Source organism: Leopardus geoffroyi, chromosome C3, assembly GCF_018350155.1.
Source record: "Leopardus geoffroyi isolate Oge1 chromosome C3, O.geoffroyi_Oge1_pat1.0, whole genome shotgun sequence".
Classification (NCBI taxonomy): domain Eukaryota; kingdom Metazoa; phylum Chordata; class Mammalia; order Carnivora; family Felidae; genus Leopardus; species Leopardus geoffroyi.
Window position 1 is genome coordinate 84,812,612 of NC_059338.1, and position 27,906 is coordinate 84,840,517.

A 27,906-nucleotide genomic window follows, 5' to 3' on the forward strand; every position below is an offset into this window, starting at 1 on the left:
CTAAACAGAATAAAATAGAAAATCAAACCTGGAAAGTGCTTTCTCTTTTAATGAGCAAATATAATGTCTGGAAAGGCTTTGTGTTTATACACTGTTTGTGGCTGGGTAGTTTTAGTATCTGCTTTTGAATTATGATATTCCTAGCAATTTTTTTTCTGCATACTATTTTATCTGCATACTAGAGAGATATCCCCTCTCCCCCCTTTTAAAGGTTAAAAAATGTTCTTCCTTTAATGGCTGAGTGGGTTTCATATATCATTTAAAATTAAGATATTCTTACCCACTTTCTCCCTAAATTATTGCAATATGCTGATGTTTCCCCCTTCTAGGTTAAAGACTATCTTCTTCTATATATACCCTGTATTTTTTCAAGGACCCCACTTGTCATCCCAAATAGTTGCTGCACTTAACACTCAACCATCCTTGGCAAGGAGGCTCTTTGCTTATAACATGAGAATAGAGATTTGCTCCCTGGAATACATTGCAATACCGCGATAAAATAAGACACATAACAGCTAAAAGCACAGACAAAAACTGAGCTGAGGACTTCTTAAAAGTGTCCAATTACTACAGTAAAGCAACATATAAATGATAATGACATCATAAACCCCAGAGGCAAAATGGGAGCCTTTGTATTTAGCAAATGAACGGAGGAAACTTAGTGTTTACTCAACAGGGACACAGACTAGGAACTGTGCTCCCTCTTCCCTCCAGTTTCCTTCCTTATTTGCAAGAATCCTGAAAGGTCGGCCTTATTAGCCTAACTAGCTATTTATTTGTGTACTCATTCATGCCTTATTTATACATATAGACTCCCACAAACTCATCCACTTACTCACTGGATGCCTGCTATAGGCCAGACACTCTACCGGGTTCTGTTGTGCAAGGTGAGTCGACCCTGCCTTTGAGGTGCATCCAGTTTAATAGGGGAGGAGAAGGCGAGGGGGAGAAAGCAGCAAAAAGATAAATCCTGCAATGCTGAGTACCACTACAGAGATATGAATAAAATGTTGATGAAGCTAAGAGCAAAACCTGGAGTCATCAAGAGATCAAGAGCTTTCTCTCGCCTTCTTTCCTTAGATAGAAACTACAGAGAACAAGGGCCTTTGGCTAAGAATTTAATTGAATCCTTGCTAGGACAGCGATTGCACTGATTTTCTTCCAGTAATGAAGGAAGCAGCTCTTGCCATGGGGTCTGTTCTTTTTCCCTGCAAGCTCCAAGTGGCCCAATTTAGAAGGGGGGAAGGTTAAATAAAAAGGGCTTCACTCTACTCTGCAGGATAATGTGATTTACAGATGCTATGGGTAGAGATGAACTTTTCAAATTATGAAGCACTTCCAAAATTAGTTTTTTCGTTCTTGTGGTTGAGAAGATTCTTTCCCCAGATTTGTCCTGGGGAGGTTGTACCTTGGGAGTGTTTTGCCTAACAAGTGTAATGCACTCCCATTAGTGGGTGCTTGGGAAGGAATGAGAACTGGAGAACCTGGGAATGCTTGGACCATGCTGGGGAAATCTCTTCCCCTGTTCTATGAACTGTCACCGGCAGTCATGAAGGGTGTTGTGTGGTGTTTTCTGACCCCGCTTCGGATATCAAATGTGTGTCATTTTCCCATCCCAGCTCTCTAATTCCCCAATCCCAACTGGGTATCCAGCAATGCAATGCAATTCTGACACTATCCACCCAGAGGTAACACAGACCCCAGAAGACTGCCCCTACCTCAGATGCCAGCTATGGATGGAATGGCCAGGCCACCCACACTCCTGGCCAGCTCACTCCAGATTTGGAGGCTCCCATGACTCCCTTCATCAGGTTCTATAATCTACGAAAATGACTCACAGAACTCAGAAAAACACCTATTTACATTTATGGTAAAACCCTGAGTTATGAGTAACTTGATCTGCGAGTGTTCTGCAAGATGAGCAAACATTTCTAATAAATTTTAATTTGATAAATGAGTGACGTCTTGCAGTATGAGTAGTACGTGACACTGAATGTCACATGATCACAACTGAGCCAATGGTTTTCTCTCTTTCTGTCTCCAGGATTGTGGGTGATCCTCTCCCATACTTGGATGCTCCGTCTCAGACGGTGGTGTTTGGCAGAAATCAGTGATTTTTCAGAATGTTGGAAGGTGCTTACAGCTGGCACTAGTGTATTTTGTCTCTTCAAAGCGCCTATGAACAGTCCTTTGCTTTTCCAGACAAGAGTAAGCTTAAGAATGCTTTGCTTCACTCTAGGTCAGGCTGCCTGCAGATATAGACCCTTTCCTCTGCTGCCTTGTTGCCAGTTACATTAAACACAGTACATGACAAGAGTTTATTAATACTGTACTATAGTCAACATCCGTGCGAGCATATAAAATGGCTCCCATGCAGAAAAAGATTGAAAACAAACGCAGTAAGAAAAAGGAGATGATTACAGTGGAAGTTAAGAAGGAAATCATCGAGAAGTATGAACAAGGTATGCGAGCGGTCGAAATTGCAAGATTTCACAAGAAGTCTACATCTACCTCTCGTCTGCAGAGGAGGAGGAGGAGAGAAAGGTGGAGGAATCCCTCACTTCAAATGAGATTAGGGAGATGTGTAAAATTTGGGAAACTGCAAAATTTTGTGGAAAAGCACCACCTGAATAAGGCTGTAGCAGGGCAAGCGATGAATCTGTTTAACGACAATGTGATGTCACATTTCCACAAAGTCCTCAAAAGGAGGCAAAGGCAAGTGTCACTGGACAGTTTCCTTGTTAAAGTTGAACGAAGAGAAAAGGATTCCATCGAGCCAATAGATAGCAGTGATTCCGTTAGTGATAGTGAAAATTGTCCTACACAATCACCCTCCTCTCTCTTGTCTCCTTCACACCTGCACAAAGGTTTTCAAAGGTAAGTGCAAGTTAATTTGTTTACTTTTCTTTCTATTTTCTTTACATTTTTCTTTATTATTTTGTAGAGTATTACAGTGTCGTCATCCTTTTTTAAATGAATATTTTTAGATCGTGGAACAAATCATCTGAGTTTCCATTATTTCTTATGGGGAAATTTGCTTTGATATGTAAGTGCTTTGGATTACAAGTATGCTTCCAGAATGACTTATGCTCGCAAACCAAGGTTTTCCTGTACCAGTTTTGCATAAAGACTAGAACTCAGAAACAGACAAATGGAAGAGATGTATAAGGCAAGGTATATGGTGCGTGGAGTGGGGGAATGTGAGGAGCCCGTTGGGGTGCACCACTCTCCAAGCACATCGATGTGTTCTTCAACTCAGAAGCTCTCTAAATTTCGTCGTTCAAGAGTTTTTATAACTGAATCTACAGCCCCCCTCCCTTCCCTCCCTTGACATTAGGGTGGGGTGGATGGCTGGAGGGGCTGAAAGTTCTTACCTACTGATCACAGGTTTGGTTTTTCCCATCCTGATGCTATCTGGGACCTCTACCCTGTAACGCTTCATTAGCATAAACTCAAATATAATCAAAAGGGGCCTTGTTATGAGTAATAAAAGACACACCTATCACTCAGAAAACCCCAGGGTTTTTAGGAGCCCTGTGCCAGGAACTGGGGACAAAGACCAAATAAATGTTTTATTGTACTTCGCTGTACAACGAGTGGTAGAGGAGATGGATTTTAACCTAGTTATCTGCTTCCTGAGTCCTTCTTAGTGTTGTTCTTTTATTTTTGTGGCTTGTTACTTTATTATTATTTCCCCTACCTATCGTTGGCGTTACATCTATCATACCTTTAAAGATTCAGAACTCAGTAGTGTAAAAACACAGGTGAAGTAAAAGCCCCAAAGGGTCACAACTGGCATCTTGTGATTCATAGTCTAAGACTCCAGGATAGAGATGTGAACAGATATGCAGCTGGCCAAAGCTGCCATGCATAGTGCTTTAGATTGTTCACTGTACAAGGCCACCCAACCAAGGGCAAGTAGAGACCAGTAAACACTGAAATCTAGTCTGTGCTCTGCTTATCCAACAGTGGGACTGCCTTGGCTTGGGAAAAGGACAGTTTAATTCCCTCAAAGTTACCATTCGGGTTAGCTGTGTCCAGCCTACAACTAACCAATGGTTACGAAGGCTATAAAATAACACAGAAAAATGTTTTCACCAAGCAGGTGAAAATTGCGCTGTGTGACTTTGTTGAATGATACGAATATACCTAAAAAATGAGTACAATTCTGAAAAAGCATATGCTCAGGAAAAGTAAGGTCTGAAGTGGGATATTGGCTTTTTTCTCTTTTATTTCCTTGTTTCCCCAAATTTCAATAATATGGTAGTATGGCATTTATAATGAAAATAAATATTTAAAAACAAAACAATACAATGCCATTTTTATATATATCAGGCTTTCGTAAAGACAAATTAAAGTATGTGTGTAGGTGATGTAATGTGTATTGGGCTGGAGGAGGCAGAGGGAGGGTTATTGAATCATCCTAAATGGGAGTAGTGAGAAGTATATAAGGTGACATTGACAGGGACTAAGGGCGGACTGGTTCCTGTGCACAAAAATTAGGTAAGTATTCTTTTTTTCTACCATCATTGACCAATTTCCCTTCTCCATCATCTACTTATTTCAACAACTAAAGATTTATTTGGTGAAATAAGTAACTCTGTTAATACAAAAATGCCTCCTCTGTGAGGGCTAAGCCTTGTAGACTCTCTAATGTGCATAAACTTAATTAGATCAGCATCTCAGTGAGAGCCCAGTATACCGGTTCCCTGTTATCAGAACTTCGGACTGAGGAGCCTGAAAGGGAGTTTTACATGCTTTCCTGTTATCAGCTTCTCCCCGTAATCACCGGTTCAGTAGAGGACCCACTTTAGAGAGATTTCGAGTTTCTGAACTGAACTTCAGAAGAATCACTTTAATAATAAATGACAAAGATAACAGGGATGATGATGTAGACACTGATAATAACCAACACTTACTGAGTGCTTGTTATGTGCCAGGCACACGCTTAAGTGCCTTACGTGTATCTTCCCTTTTAATCCTCATTGATATTCTTACAGGGCAAGTGCTATTTTCTCCCATTTAATTGACAAGCAAATTTGCGAGGGGTATGTAACTTGCCCCCAAATCACCCAGCTTTGAAGCCCCACAGATGGGGATTCCATCCAAGTCAGCTTGCTAAAACATGAGTTTCTAACTATGACATTACAGTTTTTCTCCATAACAGGGGAAAACAAATCTTTAATGTAAAGAGCTAGGTAGTAAATATTTTAGGCTTTGTAGGCCAAGAGACAAAATTGAGACGATTATATAGGTACTTATATAAAAAAAGCAAAAACTAATTTTTACAAATTTTTAATCAATGAAATTCAAAACTTTATGCATGTTGAAATTTGAATTTCATGTGCATGTGCTTTTCATATGTCAAGAGATACTATTATCCTTTTGATTTATTTTCAACCATTCAAGAATGCAAAAACCGTTCTTAGCTTGGAGGCCGTACAAAAAAATCTGAGTAGGGGCTGCAGTGGTCTGATGGCCACTGTTGCAGCTGGGATGTCCTTGGGTTGGCAGCTGTGGATGGGAATGGACAGGATATTTAACCAATAGTTAGGGGGAATCGGTGATCTGAGAGTTTGTGCTGGAAAACAACAATGATGCAGAATGCCAGGAAAGAAGATTCTACCCGTGTTGTCAGTCAGCTGGAGCTTCTCTGGCACAGCTACAAGGACTGCCCACCTTTCCTAGGAGTGGTGAGGTTCCCATTTTGAGTGTAGCATTGTGAGAAATTCTTCAGGGAGAGTGAACAGAATCGTTGAAATTGGAACTCATCTAGAAAATCTAGCATATGTTTGTTTAGCTGTAGGTTAAGTTTAGATGTTATAATTAGTTTGGCACTGTGCCCACTTCCCTCTCTCTTACTGTAACCCACTTGTCAAGCAGAAGGAGGGGGAGGGAAGAGGAAAGAGCAAAGGAGGACAAAGAAGGGGTGAGAGAAGGGCTGTACATATGGCCCAGGTTTTCTTCATTCTGTCTTCAGCAACTCCAATATTTTATCATAGTCCGTGGAGAATGTATGTACTACCTAGTGTTCTGGAAGTCAGCCAATTCTAGTGGAGCCCAAGTGATGGAGAGGAAGGGCATGGTGAGGAGCTTCAGGACATGGTCTCATCCCCTTCTGGCTGGTTGGCCTTCAGCACATAAATCACTTCTCTGGATCTCTGCATCATCCCGTATAAAGCAAAGGATGAGCTCCAAATGTAGTGATCTTTATGAACAGACATCCTTGATTGTAATCCAAATTAGGACTAGCAATTGCTTCCAAATATATATATATATATCTCACAAACTGAGAGATATATATATATATCTCACAAACTGAAAGTGCAAATAATGTGAATGATCACATTTGGGCCTCCAACATTAGGTACACTCTTAAGTTCACTTTCTAAGAGACAAACCTTGAAGTCCCTTGGGCACCCTGCATCAAATTTTAGGAGAGAACATGAAGCTCTTACAATTAAGGTTCAACTACATTACATTAAAACACTGTAATCAAGACCCAAATAGTAGCCGCTGAACCTAGAAGAAGAGGCAAGACAGCACAAAAACCACCTCTAGCTACTAAGGAATTTGCACACATAACCAGGTCATTTCAAATTCTTGAGATATTAGCACTGAAGTTGACATGAAGGACACAGTCCTTACTTACTTCCTAACTTCGAGGAAGTTATCTAATGTCTCCAAGCCTCAGTTTCCCCATCTTAAAAATGAAAATAATATCCACTGGACAATGTTGTAAGGCTCTGGTTTATTCATTCTCTCACCTATTCAGTGAGCATTTCTCAACTTTCCTCTATGCGCTCTTACGCCCTAAGGGTGAGAATATATAATACATGGCCATGTTATTCAAGAAGCTCACAGATGAGAGGGAGGTGGTAGAGAGTAAGCACATATAAATCAGCATGCCAAATGGTGCAAACTGGGCACTGTGGGAACAAACGTAGGGATACCCTGCCCTGCCTCTCTAGGCAATGAGGGTCCCAGAAAAAGTAATGTAAGTATCGGCAAGACTGAATATGGACGGATGAGCAGGGATTAGCCAAGGCAGAAGGAGAGTGAGTTCTAGGCAGAGACAGCAGCATGAACAAAGAACTAGCAGGATGAAGAATGCGATACGCTTTGCAAACTGCCTGTCTTCTGTACTCCCGGGAAGTGTAGTGAGAGAAGTTTTGGCAACGGAAGTGATTTACACGTGGTTAAAAAGTTTTTCCATTTTGATTTAGTCCATGTCTCAGCCAGGCAATCAGGGTTATCATCAGCAATAAGTCATGTTGATCACAAGAACCTTCGAAATATGACGGGAATGGCATGTTAGCTCTGCAGGCTTCCTCTCCAAAACCCATGACCCCAGTCTAACTGTGAAAAAGATAAGAGACAAGTGCAGAGTGAAGGCCAATGTATGGACTCTCCAACCAGGAGTCCTCAAAACAGTCAAGGTCATCAAAAACAAAAGCAATCTGAAAGAATCGTTACAGATCAAAGAAGTATAAGGAGACAGGATGACTTAATGGAACATGGTTTCCTGCATGGGACTCTGGAACAGAAAAAGGGCATTAGGGCAAAATTAGTGAAATCCAAATGAAGTGTAGAGTTCAGTTGGTTATAATGACCAGCCTTGGTTCCTTAGCGGTGGCAAATGTCCCACGGTATTGTAAGGTGTATGTGATAGAGGATACTGGGTGAGGGATATGTGGGAGCTTTCTGTATTATCTTTGCAACCAAAATTAAGCCCCAAAATATTCTAAAATAAATACTTAAATAATATTCAATATTGCATCTCTTTGACTATTGGTTAAGAAATGTAAAATGCAAAGAACTCTCCAAGTCATATTACTATCCCCGAGCACACTTCACAACCTTACCATTCTAAATCTCTTCCCAATATAATCTGTGCTGAGAAAAAGTGGCTATTTCTGAGATCAGCTCCCATTAAGCTTTATTTAAAGTGCAGGAGTTCAAAGAGAAAGAGAGTGAGATGGAAAGGAGCTCTTGGATTAAAGATTCCCTGGAGCTCTTTTCATCCGACACTTAATTTGATGTGACAGTGTTGCAATCTTTCCTCTGATATCTTGGAATCTGGGAGAAGGCCAATAGAATTTCACGCTTTCCAGTTATCTCCATAAATCTCAATCCTATAATTGGGAGGAATGTTCTCTCACAAAATTAAAGAAGAAAACTAATCTGCAACGAGCAAAAGATAAGGCAGTATGGTGGGAGGCAAGTGCCCCAACATGAAAGGGACAGGACAGGTTCTGGGCACAGCCTGGGCAAGCAAGTACCCTGCCTCCTTCTCTATATGATCAGATGAGGACTTTGGGGCAGTTTCTCTTTTTCTTCTACCTCTAATATTTTAGAGAATCATATTGTAGACAGTTGAAAATATTTTCAGGGGCATGGCATCTCTTTTCACAAGACTGAATATTTGCAGAGCCAAGAGGAATTTCTAAACACTGATGTAACACAACGATATTTTGAAAGGCAATTTAGTTTCCAAACTAATGAGTCTGGATGGTTCAGCCTAATGGGGCACATTTTTCACAGAATTAAGCAATCTACTCACCTCTTCTTTTGGTTTTGCTTATATCAGCTGGGCTAGTTCTAGGGAAAGTTTGCTTCTTTTTTTCCTTTCTGGAGTTTCCCTTTCAAAGTGTACATTTCTTGGAGTCCCCCTGTTGCCTGGATGAAGACCACAGACAAGGTCTCCCCTGCTTCTCCCTTCTCTTTGGGATGTAAATACAGGTCTAATGGAAAGATGAGTCTCTAGATATGGATCTCTCAAGAAACCGGGAATTTGGCCCTTACTCCCACTAATTTCCAGTGAGACCCTTGGAAGTGACTCTTCTTCTGTATCCACTTCCTTATCCGTATAGTCAAGGATGGACTATATCCTGCCCATTGTTCCTTCTAGGTATAGGTACCTGCTTCACTCTAGAGGATCCTAAGACAGGAAAAGCTTTACTCATTTATTCATTCTGTCAATCACTTCCTTAGTTGCTTATTGATTTCTTTCTTCACACATTTAAATATGTAGAGGGGACTAATCTGGTAATGAATGAAAACTCAGTGAGATCTGAAAGCTTCCTGGAGGAGATAGGTGGTTAATTCCATTGTACAATTGAAAGCATTGAACAGGAGTAACCAAGGCAGAAGCACAGTAAGAACAGGAATCCTAGGTAGAAGAAATAGACGAGCAGAACCCTGTAAGGATGGGGGAGCTTGGATTGTTCCCCAAACAGCAACTGCACTGGTGTGGCTGAAGCTTAGGCAGGATGGCAACAGGAGTTGTTAAAAGATAAACTGAGGCACATGAAAACTTTCAAGAGTTTATTTGAGCATACATTGATTTGAGTTAGGTGCTGCTAAACCAAAGGTGGTTGGGAACCTCCCCCCCGTCCCCAACCCGCCACAAACAGGAGTTTAGGATTAAGTCCTTATAGAGATGTGGAAGCAAAGCAAGGAAATTTTTTGGTTGGCTATAGCCGTAAGCAGTTGACTTATTTGGGGAAGTCTGGTTGGCTGTCTCGGATAATTGTTTTCCAGTTTCATTTTCTCAAATTTCAATGCATTGAGCCTGGCTTGGGTTTTGGTTTGCTCACAGGCTATCAAGGCATTAGAGTCACCCAGCCTCATGGCCTCCTTTTTCATTACTTCGACGGAGTGGTCAGCCATGAGGCTGGGGATGTCACAGGCTCTATCTCACATGACTGCGTGTGCTCAGCAAGGAAGGGGGTTGCTGGGAAATGACGAGGAGGAGCCTTTGAAAGAACCCAGTGAGGGAAGAAGTAGGATTCACTCATCTTCTCAAACCTTATTACAGCTCTTTCTTCAAATCCCCAACCACTGCGACACCCTTCTGTTGACATGGTCTGCACTGTGGTCTTTCAAACCTTTTTGACTATGACTCACAGTCAGAAGTAGATTAAACGTGAAGTCTCAGTTCATAGATAGATTGACACATGATTGACTGATTGATAGATGATAGATGGATAGATAGATAGACAGATCATCCTGACCACATGCAACACGCTTTCTATTCTATTCTATAATTATTTCATTCCATTTCATCCCCTTCTAATCTAATTAATTTTTAAAAATTTTGGTTGTACTCACCAAACTGATTTCTCTACCCACTGTTTCCAAACACACTTGCGGCTGGGTCACGACATAAATATCTTTTATACTGAAGATTGCATTTTAAAAAGTCTGAGCAATCCTGCTTTACAAGCCAAGGCCCAGGCCCAGACATTCTGCATCAGAGAGCATACCCCAGGCAAATGGCCTTTGACTTGAGATCACTCAGATCCCATGCTGGGGAAATTCTGTGATGAAGAGCCGGGAGGCTAGTTAATGGCCCTTGCCGTCAGCAGCTAGGGCTCCAGGAGTGGGCTGCCTTCGGACAGTGCCGTTCTGAGCCAATAGCAGTTGCCTTTCAAAGCATAGTTGTATTAAATGAGTTCTTAAAATGACCTGATTCCAGGCAGGGAGCCCCAGGGGATGTATGTGATGCGTGTGTGTGTGTGTGTGTGTGTGTGTGTGTGTATGTGTGTGTAGATCATCATCGTTGATATCAGTTGTCTCAGCAAAAGGCATTTAGCAGACTTGCATTTGTCTGGCGTGGTTGCAGTCTGCCTGGTTTATGGATTGTTGATTACAACTTGCAAGAGGGAAGGCAGGTATTTGAAATAAATCCTGGCCTAAAGCAACCTTGCAGGTCACCTTTAGGGAGGGAGAAGGCAGTGTACTGATGGGAAAGAGCCTAGCATTAGGGGTTTGAAGATGTGGAATTAAGTATAAAACTATCTCCCCGCTTGTCATCAAATCTCTTTAGACTCAATTTCCTTACAAATCAAACAGGTGTAACAATACCCTCCCTTGGCTTCGCAGAGGCATTTTAGGGATAAAAACAATAGTGTATGTAAAAGTGCTTTACAATGTCTCAAACTCTTATACAAACGATGACAGTTTCTATTGAATTTGAAGGATAGTAATTAATAAGTGCCTTCCAAACAGTAATAAAACTTAGAAGATGAGGGAACGCAGGCCCCAGAGAGATTAAAGCTAGATAAATGAAACAGAGCAGTAAGTGATGAAGCCAGAATTGAAACCCAAGGCATTCTTGTTTTAAAGTCCTTGCTGTGAAGCAGTATGTTGTAAAGCAGGCTTTTCAGAGAACGTGAGATGAGGCTGTGTGCTCCTTGATGAAGAGGCTGGTACGGAGAACAGAGAACATGCTCCGTCTGTGTTCGTTGAAAATAAATATCCTCTCTTGTCCTCCTCTTCCTGTTTCTTTTTGGGGCTCTTAAATTATTGTTGTGATTTTTTTGGGTAGAAAATTACTCTGTCACCCCGCATAGCTCACTGTCGCATTTGGAGTAGCGAAAAACAAGCTGGGCTGGATTCAGGAATAAAATTTGCTCAGATTTAAAAATATGTAATTAACCAAATGCTTGTTTTGTTCATTTTCAAATATGGGCACGAACAAGGCACAAATGCCATTAGGAAATCATACAGAAAAGGCTCACACTACAATCGCTCCAGGGCTGCTAAAATGAACTTGAAGGCTGAGACCAGTGTCCAGCATGGTTGAGTCACGTCTGACTCCATTTGGGACAAGCTCATTTGGAGTTTCTTGCCCTTTCTGTGAGGGCTGTGACTTGGCTCAAGCAAGGCAGAGATCATAGCTTCCTAATGCAGAGTTTTCCCTGTATTTATTATGTACCCACTGCCCAGAAAGTCACTATTTGAGTCTTGTAAGGGCTTCCATAATGAAGGGCCACAGGCTGAAGGCCAGAAGTTTATTTTCTCATGATTTTAGACCAAGGTCAAAGTGTCTGCAGTCTGTAGGGGTTTTTTTCTTTTTTCTATCTTTTTTTTTTTTAATGTGTTTTTTTTTTCTTTATTCTTGGGAGACAAAGAGAGACAGAGAGCAAGTGAGAGAGGGACAGAGAGAAAGAAGGAGACACAGAATCCGAAGCAGGCTCCAGGTTCCAGCTGTCAGCACAGAGCTGGATGCAGGCCTCAAACCCATGAACCATGAGATCATGACCTGAGCCGAAGTTGAACGCTTAACCGACTAAGCCACCCTGGTGCCCCATGTTGTTTTTTTCTTAAACACCTTTCTTATTGGCTTGCAGGTGGCCATTTTCTCTTTGTGTCTTCGCAAAGTTTTATCTCCATGTGTGTCTGTGTCCAAATCTCCTCTACTAATAAGGACATGGGTCAGATTTGAATAGGGCCCACACTAATGACCTCATTCAACCCTAGTCATCTCTTCAAAGACCCTATCTCCAATAATAGTCACATCCTGAGGTAGCAGGGGTCAGGACTTCAACATACACATTTGTAGGGGATACAGTTCAGCCCGTAACAAAGTAGTAAAAAATAAAACAAAAATGATGACAGTTGGGTCTACAAGTGACACTTCTGAGCTTTAATAAAATCTTAGGTCCTAGAAGTAAAAGGAGACAAAATTCTTTAGTTTTATGTATTTTTTGCTTTGTGCAAAGAAATTTATTTTAATTCCTTTTTAGGCCTCTGTCGTTCACCTAAAAAATGTCTCTCTCGCATTCGAGAAGAGCAGGTTATTTCCCAAGGAAAGCAGCTATAACCACTCCATGCACTTGTACGTCTACTTTCTCACAGGAGCCATGGAGAAGGAAGAGAAATGTTTCTTCATCAAAGGGAAAGCTACTAGAGGTCAGATGGATTCTGTGTTCTTCTAGAGCCTGCTGGATGGAGAGTGAGGACAGGACTTTGTGGTGGTTTTAGATGTGGCTTGTGCTTTCATTAGGGCCTCTACCCAACTTGATGTAAAACCCATAACTCCGTCTAGACTTCATTGCCTGAGAACCTTCTTTGGGCTTGTCATCTGAGCACTCTCTATGTTGAATTTTGCTGTTTCAGACTCTGCCTGGATTTTGGTTCCCAAATAGTGGCCACTTTTCATTTTTTCTTCATCTTTCTTTCTTCAGTTTTTTTTTTTTAATGTTAATTTATTCTTGAGAGAGACAGAGAGACAGAGAGACAGACAGAGCATGAGCAGAGGAGGGCCAGAGAGAGAGGGAGACACAGAATCCAAAGCAGGCTCCAGGCTCCAGCTGTCAGCACAGAGCATGAAGCAGGACTCGAACTCATGGACTGGGAGATCATGATCTGAGACAAAGTCAGACACTCAAATAACTGAGCCACTGAGGCACCCCTTTTCACTCAGGTTTTTAAAGATATAATTTACATGTGGTAAAATTCACCCCTTATTTTAGGTGTATAGTTTGAAGAGTTTTAAAAGATGTACACATTATGGAACTTGTGCCGTAACTAAGATTACAGATTATTTCTGCTCAAGCCCCCAAAGATCTCTACTACTCCTTTGCATTCTTTCTTACATGTTAAATCTAGAGCTCAAAAATGAGAGCATTAGAATCAATTTGTAAGGATGTAACTTGAAATTCAACTTTTTAGACAGATATAAGACTATTCAAATTATCTAATTCTTCTTTAGTCAGCTTTGGTAGTTTGTGTCTTTCAAAGAATGTGTTCATGTATCATCAAATTTATTGGCATAAAGTTGTTTAAAATATTTCCTTACTATCCTTTGCACGCTTGTTGGCACTGTAATGATACTCCCTCTTTCATTTCTATTATGGATCATTTATGTCTTCTCTTTTTTTAACTTGATCTGTCTGGTTAGTGGTTTACCGGTTTTGTTGATAAAGTCTGCACTGAACAAATAAGATATTACATGTGGGAGCAGACATGACCATTTTTAACAGTTTACCTCCTAATCCCAGGATGCTCTTCAACTAAACTCTTACTGAAGTGTGAAAAAACACTGGTAAGAAATTTGACTTCAAAGATGAACCACCAGCCATGACAATGATGATGCTTATTATTATTATAAAAATAAATAAGACGTTGTGTGTAGTATAGTTAGTCCCTGTGATTAGTGGCTTCATGGGTTATATAACAACTACTTTAATTTGATATTGTAAATATAAAAATGAGACAAGGAGTACCCCAAACTTACACAAAGTACAAAAGCTACCTAAATGTTGTATATGCTTTTACTCACTATCATTCTTTTGACATATGAGATACAAGCAGGGAGCACGGATTGGTTGGGGTGCATTACAGTGGTGTTGCTGTACCCCTAGGTAACAGCCTACTGAGGCCTCAAAAAAATAACAAGTGAGCAGAAAACCAGTTACTGGTCCACAATCCATCTTCTGAAACTGTGTGGTCACATGTGTTTTGAAAATCAGAATTTTCATAAGGCAATAAGGCACGTGTCTTCTCCTTTGTAACCCCTTCAGCAGGGTCTGGGGCAGCATCTCATAATCAGACACACGGGGAAACCAATGACCATGAATAACCTCACAGAATTTGCTGCCATATGAGTTACTCCCAAATGCTATTTTTCAAAGACTTTTTGCATTTTGAGACTGTAGATAAAAAAAGAACTATAAACATACATGGTCAAATTTGGCCATGAAAAATACCCTAAATCTCCCATAAAAGATGGTATATCAGTTTTGTGTAGAGTGTCCCATTTTTCCGCTAAGTCTAATACAGCCAATTGTTCCTCCAGGGTGGAACAGATTGCTGTTGCTTAGTTGAGCACCAGATGAAGTAATTGGCTTGCATTTAGGGGCCCATGTTGAATGAAAATTATGCTTTTTCTCTTTATTTTTTTGGCCAAGCTTGTAGAGTTGAATTTGGGCAGATTAAATCAATGTATGTTTGATACAACGCTACCATGGAATACTTGCTTGAACAGTTTTACATGAGCCGACAGGAATAGACAAGAATAAAAATAAACACCAGTGCCAAACTATAGCCTTCCGAATCAGTAACACATTTATAAGAAGTTAAAATATATGCAGAGATGGCAGAAGATGATGTATTCTGAGGTCTGCACAAAACAATTTAACGTGGCAACACAAGTTAATGAATTGGTGGTAACCAATGTGTTAACGCTTCTCAGTGTGAGGCTTTGTACTGCAGTTTTTTAAATAATTCACATATATTTAAAAAATGAAGTCTGTACCAAGTCCTAGGGCTCCACATAATACAGTTTGGTTGCCTCCATAGTTTATTCTAGATGTAGACAGCAAAGCAATAATAATAATAAAAATAACACATTCATCAAATGTAACATTTTTTGAGTTCTTACTACGTGCCAAACAGTGTTCTATGTACTTAAGACATTAACTCATTTAACATTGATTTATTCTTTCAATAAACATGTATTGAGCATTTGCTTTGTATTAGGCATTGCTTTAGATCAGTGATACTCAACTGGAAGATATTTTGCTTTCCAGGGGGTGTTTGGCAATATTTGGAGACTAGTTGTAACTGGGGAAAAGCACTGATGGGCAGAGGCCAGGGCAATGCTAAATAGCCTTCAATATACAAGATAGCCCTCTGCTATAAAGGATTATCCTGCCCAAAATGTCAGTAGTGCTGAGGTTGAGAAACCCTATTCTGGGCAACAGAGGTACAACAAGTGAACAAAACAGACAAAATTTCTGCCCTCCTGAAATTTATATTTTAGGGAGGGGAGACAAACTACTTAAAAAATAAATATTTGTCAATTATATTGTAAGGCAATAAAAGTTTTATACTGTGAAGGGAAAAATAAAACCAGGGAGGAAGGATAAGAAGTACATTTGTGTGCTTGGCTGGAGGGTTGGTGGTTGGAAATTTAAACAGAATGTTCAAGAAAGACCTAGCTGAAGAGGTGACTTTGGAAGAAAGCCTTAAAGGAGTGGGGAGCATGTATGTGGATACCAAGGGGAAGAGTTACTTCCAGCCAGAGGGAAAAGCAAAAGGAAAGGACCCAGAGAAGAGCATGAATAGCAAGGGTTTTTCAAGGAATATAGCAAGAAGACCATTGTGACCTAAGGAGAATGTGAGAGGGGACACAAACTTAGAGGGAAATGGGGGAGGGACAGTGTGTAGGGTTTGTAGACCAGGGTTTGAATTTATTCTGTGTGAGAGAGAAAGCCATTGCAGGGTTCTGGGCTGAGTGTCATAAGCTGATTTATATTTTTAAAGGATTCTTCTGGTCACTGCTTTGAGAATTGACTATTGAGGGCCAAGGATGGAAACAAGGAGACCATTAAGTAGTCATGGCAACAATCCAGTGACAGATTATAGTGATTGAACAGGGGTTCTAGCAGGTAAATATGTGAAAGTGGTTGGATTCTGGGTAATTTTCAAGGCTGACATGACAGACTTCTGTTAATGCATATGGCAGGGGTTGTGGGGGAGAGAATCCAGAAAATTTATTTTTTGTTGGCTTGTTTTTAGACTGAGACCCTTGAAAAACAGAATTGCCATTTTTTATTGAAATGGAGAAGGCTGGGTAGGAGTAGTTTGGGGATGAAAATCAGAATCATCATATTTAATTTGGGTATATTTGGATGTATCTCATTCAAACATTCAAATGGTGCTGTCTCAACACTTGTAACAACTCTGTGAAATAGGACTCCTCTTAGCCCCATTTTGCAGATGAGGAACAGGGAAGAAAGACATTATTTAACTTGTCTAAAATCACCCCAGGAGGATTCTGACAACAGAAAGTGACATCTTACTAAGAGTTCATCAGCCTTTCTCCTGAGATGGCACGTTCTGATCCCCATTTCTATGGATGACCTTGACCAGCTCAGGAAGAAGTCATGTCTTGAGATAGAGTCTTTTATGCAGTTGGTACCTGAAAGTCAAGTTGCTATCTCTGCCCACTTTTTCTTTTATCAGTTGTGCTAAAGCCAGCCATAATGTAAAGCCTAGAAGAAGAGGAAGATTCTTCAGCTGCAAGCAGCTTAGAAAATGATCATTTATTGAACATCTCCATTAGAATAACCACTGATTTGGGGGTCCCACAGACCTGAAAAACACAGCCGCCATCACTCACTAGACACAGTGTCCTGAGGCCAAAACTTAACTTTTCTGAGTCTGTGTTGGCTAAATAATGTGAGACCATTTTCTCTATGATATGTCTAGATGTCCCAGTGGCTTCTTCACCCCAAGGGTCAGGTTTGTATCTGATCAGCCCAGTGAGGAGGTCCACTCTCCACTGCTTTAGCACCTATAGAATCTGTATAGTTCTGCCGCATTTTTGCTTATTGTCTAGTCCTCACTTTAGAAGGTAAGTTTTCTGAGGGCAGGAGCTTGTCCATTCCTCTTATTGTTCAGGACAGTGCCTGGCACAGAGCAGATGCTCACTGAATATCTTTCGAATGGAGAAATGAATAATCCTCACATTAATTATCCCTTGGAGGTTGCCTCTATTTTTATCCTTATTTTACAGATGTGGGAACTGGGGCTTAGAGAAATGGAGCCAAGAACTGGGAGCCAACCAGCAGCAGGAGGCAGCACCTGGTCACATGGTAACAAAGTGGTTGTGAAGTCTGGACAGCCCACCACTGAGTATGCTAGCAGTAGCAGAGTCTAATAATTAAGTCTTCTTGAATTTGATACCCAGCTCTTCTGTCTGCCCTCCCTGGCTCAGAGGTCCATCTGTAAGTGGGAGTTGATACTAGTAATACACCCACATCATAGAGTTTCTGTGAGGATGAAATGAATTAATACAAATACAGTGCTTAGAATAGCGTAGCAAGTGCTATCATAAATATTAGATAATAGTAATGTATTTTGTTCTTGAACTTGTGACATATATATACTTTACTCCCATTTTCCCCTTCCACCACAGTGTAAATATTTTGCATTTCCCAAGTGTATCCAAACCTTGGCAAGGTATTTGTTTACACATATATTTAGCTAATTTGTGTGCCTCTGTGTGTGTATGTGTGTGTGTGTTAAATTACCTATTATGTAAATGGTTTGATTTAGTAAGCAGAATATGCTGGGATACGGTTTAGTGGAAAATTGTTTTGTGCAACTTGGAAAACAGAAGAATCATAAAAGAAGCCTCCAGAGAGACGGTCTGATGAAGGTGTAGCCAATACATTTGCGAGTTTTTATTTTTAAGTAATAACCAGCCACTAATGCAGTAATGGCTCAGAGCAGAACATTGATTTATCCACAGCGAAGTGGGTTGTGTTTCCCCGCTATGCTGCCAGCTGTCGTTTCTTGATATTAAGCTGCGTTGCTTCAATCCAATATCTGTCAATCCAGCTTTCAAAGAGGAAGCTTTGCACAGTGTGGAGGCTTTGTTATTTTCGCGGATGGGTAATGGAAGTATTTTTGTGCCTTGTTTGGTAGGAGCCATTCACTCTTTAGCTGAGCTAGAATCTAGTTTGTTATGATGCTCCGTGAAGTCAAATTCCTTAGCAAAATGGTAAGGCTCTCAAATTCTTTCTGAGAAGGCTCTTGGAGTTGGTCCTTGTTCAGGTGCTGTCCGGTGCCTCAGGCAGAACTCTCCTTTGATCTATGTAAATCTCCTTCTTGTCTGGAAATACTGTTCTCTGTGTGGATGGGGAACAGTATCATTCTGTGCAAGTAGGTCATAGTGGAACAAATCCCTGAAGAAACTTTTATAAAAAGTGTCTAAAAAGTCAAAACAAAATCGGGGCACCTGTGTGGCTCAGTGGGTTAAGCATGCAACTCTTGATCTCTGCTCAGGTCATGATCTCGCGGTTTGTGGGTTTGAGCCCCGTGTCGGGCTCTGGCTTGCAGTTCTCTCTCTCCCTCTGTCTCAGCCTCTCTCTCTCTTTCTCTCTCAGAATAAATAAGTCAATAAATGAACATGTATAAAAAATTTAAAAAGGCAAAATAAAATCTTACTGTTGAGGTTTCCCCAATCTCTTCTTTTCCAAAAAAATTAAAAAAAATAAAAACAAGACTAAAAAACTTAGCTTAATATGCAGATATCAAAAGAGATCATCAGTTGAGCCTAAGTGGAAAATTCTTCCATTCATTCATTCACTTATTCATTCAGCATGATTTATTGTGGGCTCACTGTATGTTGGGTATTTTGCTAGGTGGCAGAGAGGTGAAGTGGGTACAGTACAATTATTAGCAAGATGTACAATAATTAGCAATCATTAGCACTTTCTTTCCTCATTTTCTTTATGAAAGCAGAGATTTCAAGGAAGATGTCCCTAAAGAAGCCTCATGTCTCTGTTTAAAAAACTCACATTAGGGGCACTGAGGTGGCTCAGTTAAGCCACCGACTTTGGCTCAGGTCATGATCTCACGGTCCGTGGGTTCGGGCCCTGCATCGGGCTCTGTGCTGACAGCCGGAGCCTGGAGCCTGCATTGTATTCTGGGTCTCTCTCTCTCTGACTCTCCCCTGCTCATGCTCTCTCTCTCTCTCTCTCAAAAATAAATAAACATAAAAAAATTTTTTTTTAAAGTGAACAAAAATAAAAAAAATAACAAACTCACACTAAATACTTGCTGTGTATAAGTAAGTATAGAGGCACCAAGAGTATATGAATGGGATCTTGTACAGATTCAAAGCTATCCTCCAAGGGGTTCCTAATCTGTGGTGGGCAGAATTTTAAGATATCCCCTTCCCCAGATATCCAACCCTAATCCCCAGGAGTGTAAATGCGATGAGATATTGTACTCATGATTACATTACATTTCCTGGCAAAAGGGATTTTTTAGGTGTAGTTACGGTTTCTAATCAGTTGACTTTAAGTTAATCAAAATAATGACTGTTTCTGGCAGACCTAATCTAATCACTGTAGAAGCAGAGTTTTCTGGGGCACTTGGGTAGCTCAGCCGGTTAAGCAACCACTTCAGCTCAGGTCATGATCTCATGGGTCATGAGTTCAAGCCCCACGTCAGGCTGTGTGCTGACAGCTCAGAGCCTGGAGCCTGTTTTAGATTCTGTGTCTCCCTCTCTCTCTGCGCCCCCCCCCCCCCGCTTGTGCTCTGTCTCTATCTCTCCCTCAAAAATAAAATAAACATTTAAAAATATTTTTAAAGCAGAGTTTTCTTTGGGGCACATGGGTGGCTCAGTCAGTCAAGTGTCAGACTCTTGGTCTCAGCTCAGGTCATGATCTCATGGTTCGTGGGTTCCAGCCCTGTGTCAGGCAATGCACTGACAGCACGGAGCCCATTTGGGATTCTCTCTCTCCCTCTCTCTCTGCCCCTTCCCCACTTAAGCTCTATCTCTTTCTCTCTCAAAGTAAATAAATAAACATTAAAAAAAAAAGAGTTTTTATGGGGCACCTGGGTGGCCTAGGCGGTTAAGCGTCCAACTTAGGCTCAGGTCATGATCTCACAGTTCGTGAGTTCAAGCCCCACGTCGGGTTCTGTGCTGACAGCTCAGAGCCTGGAGCCTGCTTCAGATTCTGTGTCTCCCTCTCTCTGCCCCTTCCCCGCTCATGCTCTGTCTCTTTCTATCTCTCACAAATGAATAAACGTTAAAAAAAATTAAAAACAATAAAAAGCATTTAAAAAAAAGAGTTTTATCTCGCTGGCTGTAGAACAGGAGGTCAGAGGGAGAGAATATGATGCAAGGAAGGCTGTTGAGATGGAGGAGGCCACAGGGCAAGGTCCTAAGAGCAGCCTCAAGATGCTGAGTGTGGTATCTTACCGATAGTAAGCAAGAAAATAGGGACCTCAGTCCTATAACCCAAGGAATTGAACTTGAGCAACCACATGAATGAGCTCTGGAGCTGTTCTTCCTAAGAGTTACCAGATAAGAACCCAATCCAATTGTCACCTTTGACTTCAAATTTGTGAGGCCCCAAGCAAAAACCCAGGTGAGCCTGCCTGGACTTCAGACCTCCAGTACTGTAATATTATACGTGGGTGTTGTGTTAAGTAGCTAAGTTTGTGCTCATTCATTGCACCGCAACAACAACAAAAAAGAATATATCATTCCTGGTTATTCTGCATTTTTTATAGATAGACTGTAGTTATGATGTTTTAACACTTGAGCAGATGCTGAGTGACTTATGTAGATCTTTTATGATTGTAAATCAGATTACCTCCTTATGTTTGTACAAACCCTTTTCCAGAATGCTTTCACATATAGTTTTCTCTCTTGATTTTTCACAGTTTGCAAAGAATCATCACCTCCCTGTTAAAGGTGAAGAAAGTGACATGGGACATGATGTGACTGGCCAACTAATCATCCTAAGTGGTAAGAGCAGGGTTTTGAGTCCCTGGTGCTCCCATCTTCCTTACACTTACTCATCAGATAATTGGTAGGTTACCCCACATAGGTTATTAGCCCATCTTGTTTTTCTCTTCTTTACTCCACGGTCAGCATCATTGCTGTCATTCTCCTCCTGCTGCTTGTTCACTCAATGCTCATTAACTAAATAATGACTGTTAAAACATTTTTTTTAAAAGCCAAAACATTTATTGAGTATCTTTTATGTATCATGGCACTTCCTGTCTAGCATGGCAAACGAAATGACAAGTGTCCTCTTGTTTATATACGTGGTATTGAGTATGGGAAATAGAGTCACCAAGAGGACATGCTTCTGTTGTGTGTGAAGTATCTAAAAGGTAGAAACAGGGGCGCCTGGGTGGCGCAGTCGGTTGGGCGTCCGACTTCAGCCAGGTCACGATCTCACGGTCCGTGAGTTCGAGCCCCGCGTCAGGCTCTGGGCTGATGGCTCAGAGCCTGGAGCCTGTTTCCGATTCTGTGTCTCCCTCTCTCTCTGCCCCTCCCCCGTTCATGCTCTGTCTCTCTCTGTCCCAAAAATGAATAAACGTTGAAAAAAAAATTTTTAAAGGTAGAAACAGACTTCTTTTTCTAGAGCTAGCTCACAAAATAAATAAACCCAGGAATATTTTCTGTCCCTCTGTAAAATTTTGTCCAGTTTTATTGAGCTATCATTGACATGTAAAATTGCATTAGCTTAAGGTGTACAAAATAATGATTGGATATGGATCTATTGGGAAACGATTGCCACAATAAGTTTGGTTAACATTCATAGCATATATGTAAGAATTGTGGCATAGTTCAAATTTTTTCTTGTGATGAGAGATTATGATTTTTTATGATGAGAAACTGTAACATTTTGTGATGAGAATTATAACAGTGATTTTTTTTTCTTGTGATGAGAACTTTTGAGATCTTAGGAACTTTCTAATATGCAATGCAGTATTGTGATCTATAGTCAACATGCTCTACATTAGACCCCAGAATGTATTAGTTTCATAACTGGAAGTTTGTATATTTTCATCACCTTCACCTATTTCCTCCACTCCCCGTCTGGCAATCACCAACCTGTTCTCTGTTTCTGAGTTTGGTTTGTGTGGGTGTGTGGGGGTTGGTTTGTTTTGGTTTGGTTTGGTTTTTAGATTCTGCACATAAGAGAGATCATACAGTGTTTGTCATTCTCTGACTTCTCTAAGCATGATACTCTGAAGGTCCATCTATGTTGTCCCAAACGGCAGGATTTCCTTCTCTATGGCTGAATAATGTATACCACAATATGTATATTACATTTTTCTTTATCTTTTCATCCACCAGTGGATGCTTAGGTTGTTTCCAAGTCTTGGCTATTGTGGATAATGATGCAGTGAACATGAGGGTGCAGATATCTCTTGAAGATCATGATTTTGGGTTTTTACTGTTGCTGTTGTTAACAAAATATTGCTGTATGATCTTGTTTTTTTTTCCTCTGCAAAAATGGTTTTTGGAGAGATGTTCCTATTTCCATATTTTTCTTTCAGAAAAATGGTTAGGGCAATTTAATTTGTGCTGGAGAGACTGGCATCTGGGTGTTAAGACTGACTGGAGAGACTGACTCCAGGCTCTAAGATGGGACTCCAGGCTGCCATCCTACCAGTTTCATAAACGTAAACCTTCCCAGCCCTCCTGCCACCCCAACAGCCCCTTGAGAATGGTGGGACAGTGAGCAGGGCTTGGGAAAGTCAACAAAACCTGCACACCCACTCGCACACAAGACGCCTTTGTTTCTTTGAATCAATCCAACAAACCCCGGGGAGCTGTCTAATTGAGACTAACGGCCAGACTACTCTCGGCATTGGGCAGAACATCCACGACCCCAGACTACCCCAAGTGGCCGTCTCTTGTGTGTTCTTCCCTGTCTCTTGTAACATTTTTCTTTCTTGAACGATGTGCTTGGGTGAGAAGAAATTAAAACCCAAGAGCCAATTAGGTTTGAAATGTGGCTTAAGCAGCTATCCAGTTGTACCTGTTATCATCTAATCAAACAGTTTGGAGTTCATAGAGTGGGGCCTAACCTGTCTCACAGTGTCTACTGCACTCTGCCCCTGTAACAGCTGTTGTTATGGGAATGGAATCATGGGGGAGTGGACATCCCCGCACCAAAGAACATTCCATGCTTAGATCATGCTCAAAGGATCTGTTGGCAGTCATTGGGAGGGCTTGAAGAAGACATTTTGTAACCAGGGTCGGCTCTGGAAGACCTGTTTGGGACGGGCTAACGGGCTGCAGTCTGTTGAGACTTGTCTTGAAGCCAATTTCTCATGGCTTGCCCACAGGTTTGCTTGGATTGGAGCAATATCTGGGGTAGGTGAGGCTAACTGCCCCTCGTGTCCCCTGTTCAGCCATCACTTTGTAGATCATTAATGACAAGCCACTCTCTCACTGCCTGTAAGTCTGAGGACACTCTGGGTGTGCAGCTCCCACAACTTCTCTGTTGAGCCAGATGGAAGGGACACGGGGGCCAGTAACCTTCATCTTGGCTGGTTGATGAGAAAAGAAAGGCCCGGTCCACCAGAGACTCCCTGTTATAGAAGGGATCAATGACAAACAAGGAGAAAGAACCAAAGGACTCTCAGTCTCAGATATGCATGTGAGGAAGAGAAAAAAAAAAAGGAAAGAAAAACCCTCCAAATCAAGAAAAAAAATCCATTGTGCTTATTTCTCTTCTATCGAGAACAGATTAAAAAAAAATCAAAGTCCCATCTGTTCTGGTGTCAACATTAGAGATCGTACATTGTGTTTCATCAAAGGCAGGTTTGCCACGGCGGTGGGGGTTATATTTTTGGAACGTGCTTAGAAACCCAGAAACCCAGAGTAACTGAACAGAACCTGGCCCTCCAGGCCCTCTCCTGCTGCCTGCGTTTGTGTTCCTCCAGCAGATGATGCTTTTAATTGATTTATCTGAGCAGGAGGACCCCGGAAGAAGGCAAGCAGGTGAAGGCCGCCGCCTGGGCCTCTGGAACAAAGACAGGGAAGGCAAACGGCTCCCTGCACAACAACACACTTTGCCTACACGAAGTTGTCCTCTGAATTCACAGCAGCAGCCTCGCCAGCCCTGGCGAACCTCAAGGGTTCACACTTGAGGACCACGGGCTCCATCGGGCCATGAGTCACGCTGACGTAGAAACTCCATCCTGGAGCCTTTCTTTGGCTGGCTGTCATCTCCTCTCTGGGGTCACCCTCTGCGGGTCAGCCGCTCACACGAGCAAGCTGTGCTCTAACTGCCGGGCTTCCAGGCCAGAGGAGAAAAAGTAGACGAGGCCATGTACAATCACTCTGCTGTTGTGGCTTTGCCTCCCTGCCCCAACCAGTTTGTCCAGAGTGGAGTCCATGCCCCTTGGGTTTCGCTGAGGTTGGAGCACGCTGCCACCCCACTCATGCCCTCTGGCACGTGTATGTGCTGCCTCCAGGGTGGAGATGATGAGGGAGGTCCTGAAAAAGAGGCCAGACTCTTCTTGAACTGGATGCAGTGGTGAAAGTCCTGAAGGAGATCTCCATTCAAAGGAGAGGCTTTAATGACTCTTTGGGTGGCACAGACTCGGAATGAATAGGTGTCCGTGAGGAGGAGGGGTAACCGAAGGCACGCCCTTGATGAAGGTGTCCATCGCTGAGACCCCTGGTATGCAAAACTGATCCCCGAGGAGGAAGAGGGGGACCAGCTTGCATTAATTGTCCAAGGACAGAAAGAAGCCAGGAAAATGTGAAGCTAGGAAGATGGGCCATGAGGGACCAGGGTGGTCCAACTGAAGCCCAATGAAGGAGACGATCAAAAACATCTCCAACAGAGGTAGCCTAGATAGGCGGCCCAGGTTCATGGAAGCACTCCGCGTGGAGAGGGATAAGGGGCAGCTGGGTTTGGCCAAGTAGTGGCTGAAACTGGACCCGGGCACCCTGGTTAAGCCCTGGGGTCAAGTGGCCAGACTTGTGGTCCAACCTGGGGATTCTCTGTGCTCTGGTCGATGACCTGGGTCAACAAGGTCATGGGCCAGTCTGATAGTGGCACAGTGTGGCAGCAAGAAGTGATAGTTGGCAGACTGGATATGTGTTCTCTCTGCTCTCGCTATGTAGAAACAGAATCAACCCCCACCCCTTCCTTGCCCTTTAGATGGCGTGAATATGGCGATTGACTCCTCCAGCAATTGCTAGGGAAGGCTCAAGGTTTGGCCTTTCTGCTAATGGGCGGGATGGGTATTCTGGTGATTACTTGGAAACATGAAAGAACTATAGCCATATTTGGAAGTCACATTATTGAAGCAGGCATATTTTATAGTTTTACCTCACACACTCTGAGCTACATAGTGGAATTTATAGCTGAATTTTAAGAGTTATTTTAAGAATAAAACGCCATCGTTAGCATTTTCTAATTGTAATCTCATGGGTTCTATCCTCCAAACATTGGAGAACGGGTCTTCTGAGATGAGTCTGGCCCCAGAGGGAGTAGGTGTGGAACGTTTGACTACATCCCTCCTTCATCAATGTTACCGTGAGGACTGGCCGAAAACCTCTAGCCGATACTGAAGAGCGTGCTGACCGCTGCTGGGCTCCGAGAGGGCTGAGAGACTCCTGCTGGAGACCTGGCATCAGAGAGCACAGTTCTCATGGCAGAGACACCACCCAGTCTACTGAGAAGAAACCTCTAAGGGGTCCCACTTGACCCTACATTTAGTGGAAGCAGGGGGGTTTGAGGTTATATTAAATCAGGCCACCAAAATAGATGAACTTCCGGAAAGGGAAGGAAAAATACGATGAAAACAGAGAGGGAAGCAAACCGTAAGAGACCCTTGAACACGGAGAACAAACTCAGGGTTGCCAGAGGTGGGGGTGGGTGCGGGGAGGGGCTAAATGGGTGATGGGCATTAAGGGGGGGCCCTTGTTGGGATGAGCCCTGGGTGTTAACGTGTAAGACGTGAATCACTGGGTTCTGCTCTTGAAACCAATGCTACAGGGTACGTTAACTAACTTGCGTTTAAATACATAGAGTAAAAAAGAAAAGGCTGTAATGTAAATCAGTCAATCAATCAATCCGGGGAGGACTGCCAGTGGGACTGGAATGGAATGGCCCTCTTCATGGGTGGGGGGCAGAGGAGGTGGGAGGGGCCCTGGAGAGCGAAAGAGTCCTCGATTCAGCTGGTACCTGGAGGACTCTTGGTGCGTTCATATTGGAACAAAGGCTGGGGGCTTGAAGCAGGTTGGAAGGTGTCTTCTCTGGACTGTAACTGGTTCTTGAAGAGAACAACAATGTCTTTGTATTATTATCGTTATTATTTCCAATCTCTAACACTTAATGTTAAGTGTTTATTGAATAAAGAAAATAATGAATATTGATTATACGGTCAGGAGGCTCGGGTTTTAATCCAATCTCCACCATATTGATTTTTAGTCACCCGATGCCATCGCTCTGATCAAGTGCACCTTATACTTTTTATCTTCCTAAATGTTAATGATCTAATTTACATGTCAGTTTCCTCAAACTAGCCTGAGAGCTCTTTAAGGAGAAGGGGGCGTGTGTGTCTCACAAGCTCATTCTTTAGCAGGAGGTTGTGTTTATTAGAGCTTGCTAGTAAGAACATGGGGCTCTGGAGCCAGACTGCTTGCGTTCACATCCTGACTCCTCCACTTCCTAGCTGTGCTGCCTCGGGCAAATTGCTTAATGTCTCTGTGGCTTAGAATACAACTGGGTAACAATTATCAACAACTTCACAGAGTTGTGTGAAAATTGAATGACAAATATTCTTAAAATGCTTGGGACTGTGATAGATGCTCAGCAAATATGAACAGCTACCACTTTCCTTATTTTCATTGCTGACAATATATATTTTTCAATAAAAACAATACCACTCTATCTCACTGAAACTGCTTTCTTATCTATATTATAGGGACTGTAATCTAGTAATAACAATAATTTGAAGGCTCTCGAGAGGGACAAGTGAGACAATGGCCAAGAGCCAAAACGTCTTTTTGAAAACCATGAAGTATTTTGAAACTCTCTGGCCCCATTATTTCCAATATTAACTGCAACACAGCTAGAAGAAATGATTTGCTCAAAATTCCACAGTATGAGTGAGGCAGACAGAGCTGGGCTGGAACATTCCTGGTGCTTCCCTGAGTTGCCAAAATACTGCTGAGCTGTGATGCATGCTGCTGAAGCCTCTGGGATTACTGTGCCTTTCTAGTATTTACGCTAAGATATAGCCACAGGTCTTTCAGCAAAGCACTATGTTTTAATCAAAGCTGTGCTGGCTTTGCTGTCTTCATCCTTAGTGCCCTTGCTCAAAGGTCTGGTAACTCTCAGAGCTGCCCTTGATTTCTGAGACACCACATATCAACAGTCAACTCTTTAAGTGCACACTGGATGCCCTACGCATAGATTTTGCTAGGAGCTATCGAGAATCCAGAAGAGGGAGGAAAACAAGCTTACACTAGGAGTTGGAACACATGAGATGGAGGTGTAATATTTACCCCTAACAAACTGTGGGGCCCCGGACAAGCCCGTGTGATTGTTTGCATTCAGATTCCATATCTACAAAATACAAGCAATTAGATTATTCCCGAGACCCTTGCGGAGGAAACGCCGTTGGAGTCACACATCCTATGTTCTACTTGTTACTGCTGTCATTCACTTGCACAGCGACATTGGTCAAGTTACGGTCTCTCTTCAGTCTGTAGTGTCCTCACTTATAGGCTTTTTTCTTGAAACATACAATTTTTGTGCTTCTAATGTCAGTCACTGCACCAGGCAATGAAAATGCACATGTACACACTCACACAGGTATATA

The 27,906-nt window shown here is 42.0% G+C and overlaps 1 long non-coding RNA gene across 2 annotated transcripts in view; it reads left to right on the plus strand.

Moving 5' to 3' along the window:
* Nucleotides 1-2,617: 2,617 nt before the first annotated feature.
* The window catches only part of LOC123585469, a 65,014-nt gene continuing 39,725 nt past the window's right edge, over nucleotides 2,618-27,906 (plus strand). Inside the window, exons 1-2 of one of the 2 annotated variants that reach the window (XR_006706212.1) lie at nucleotides 2,618-2,877; nucleotides 20,980-21,064. This is a non-coding gene — a long non-coding RNA (uncharacterized LOC123585469). Of the gene's footprint in view, nucleotides 2,878-20,480; nucleotides 20,806-20,979; nucleotides 21,065-27,906 lie in introns of those variants that run through there. The other variant, XR_006706211.1, reaches the window with a different exon arrangement.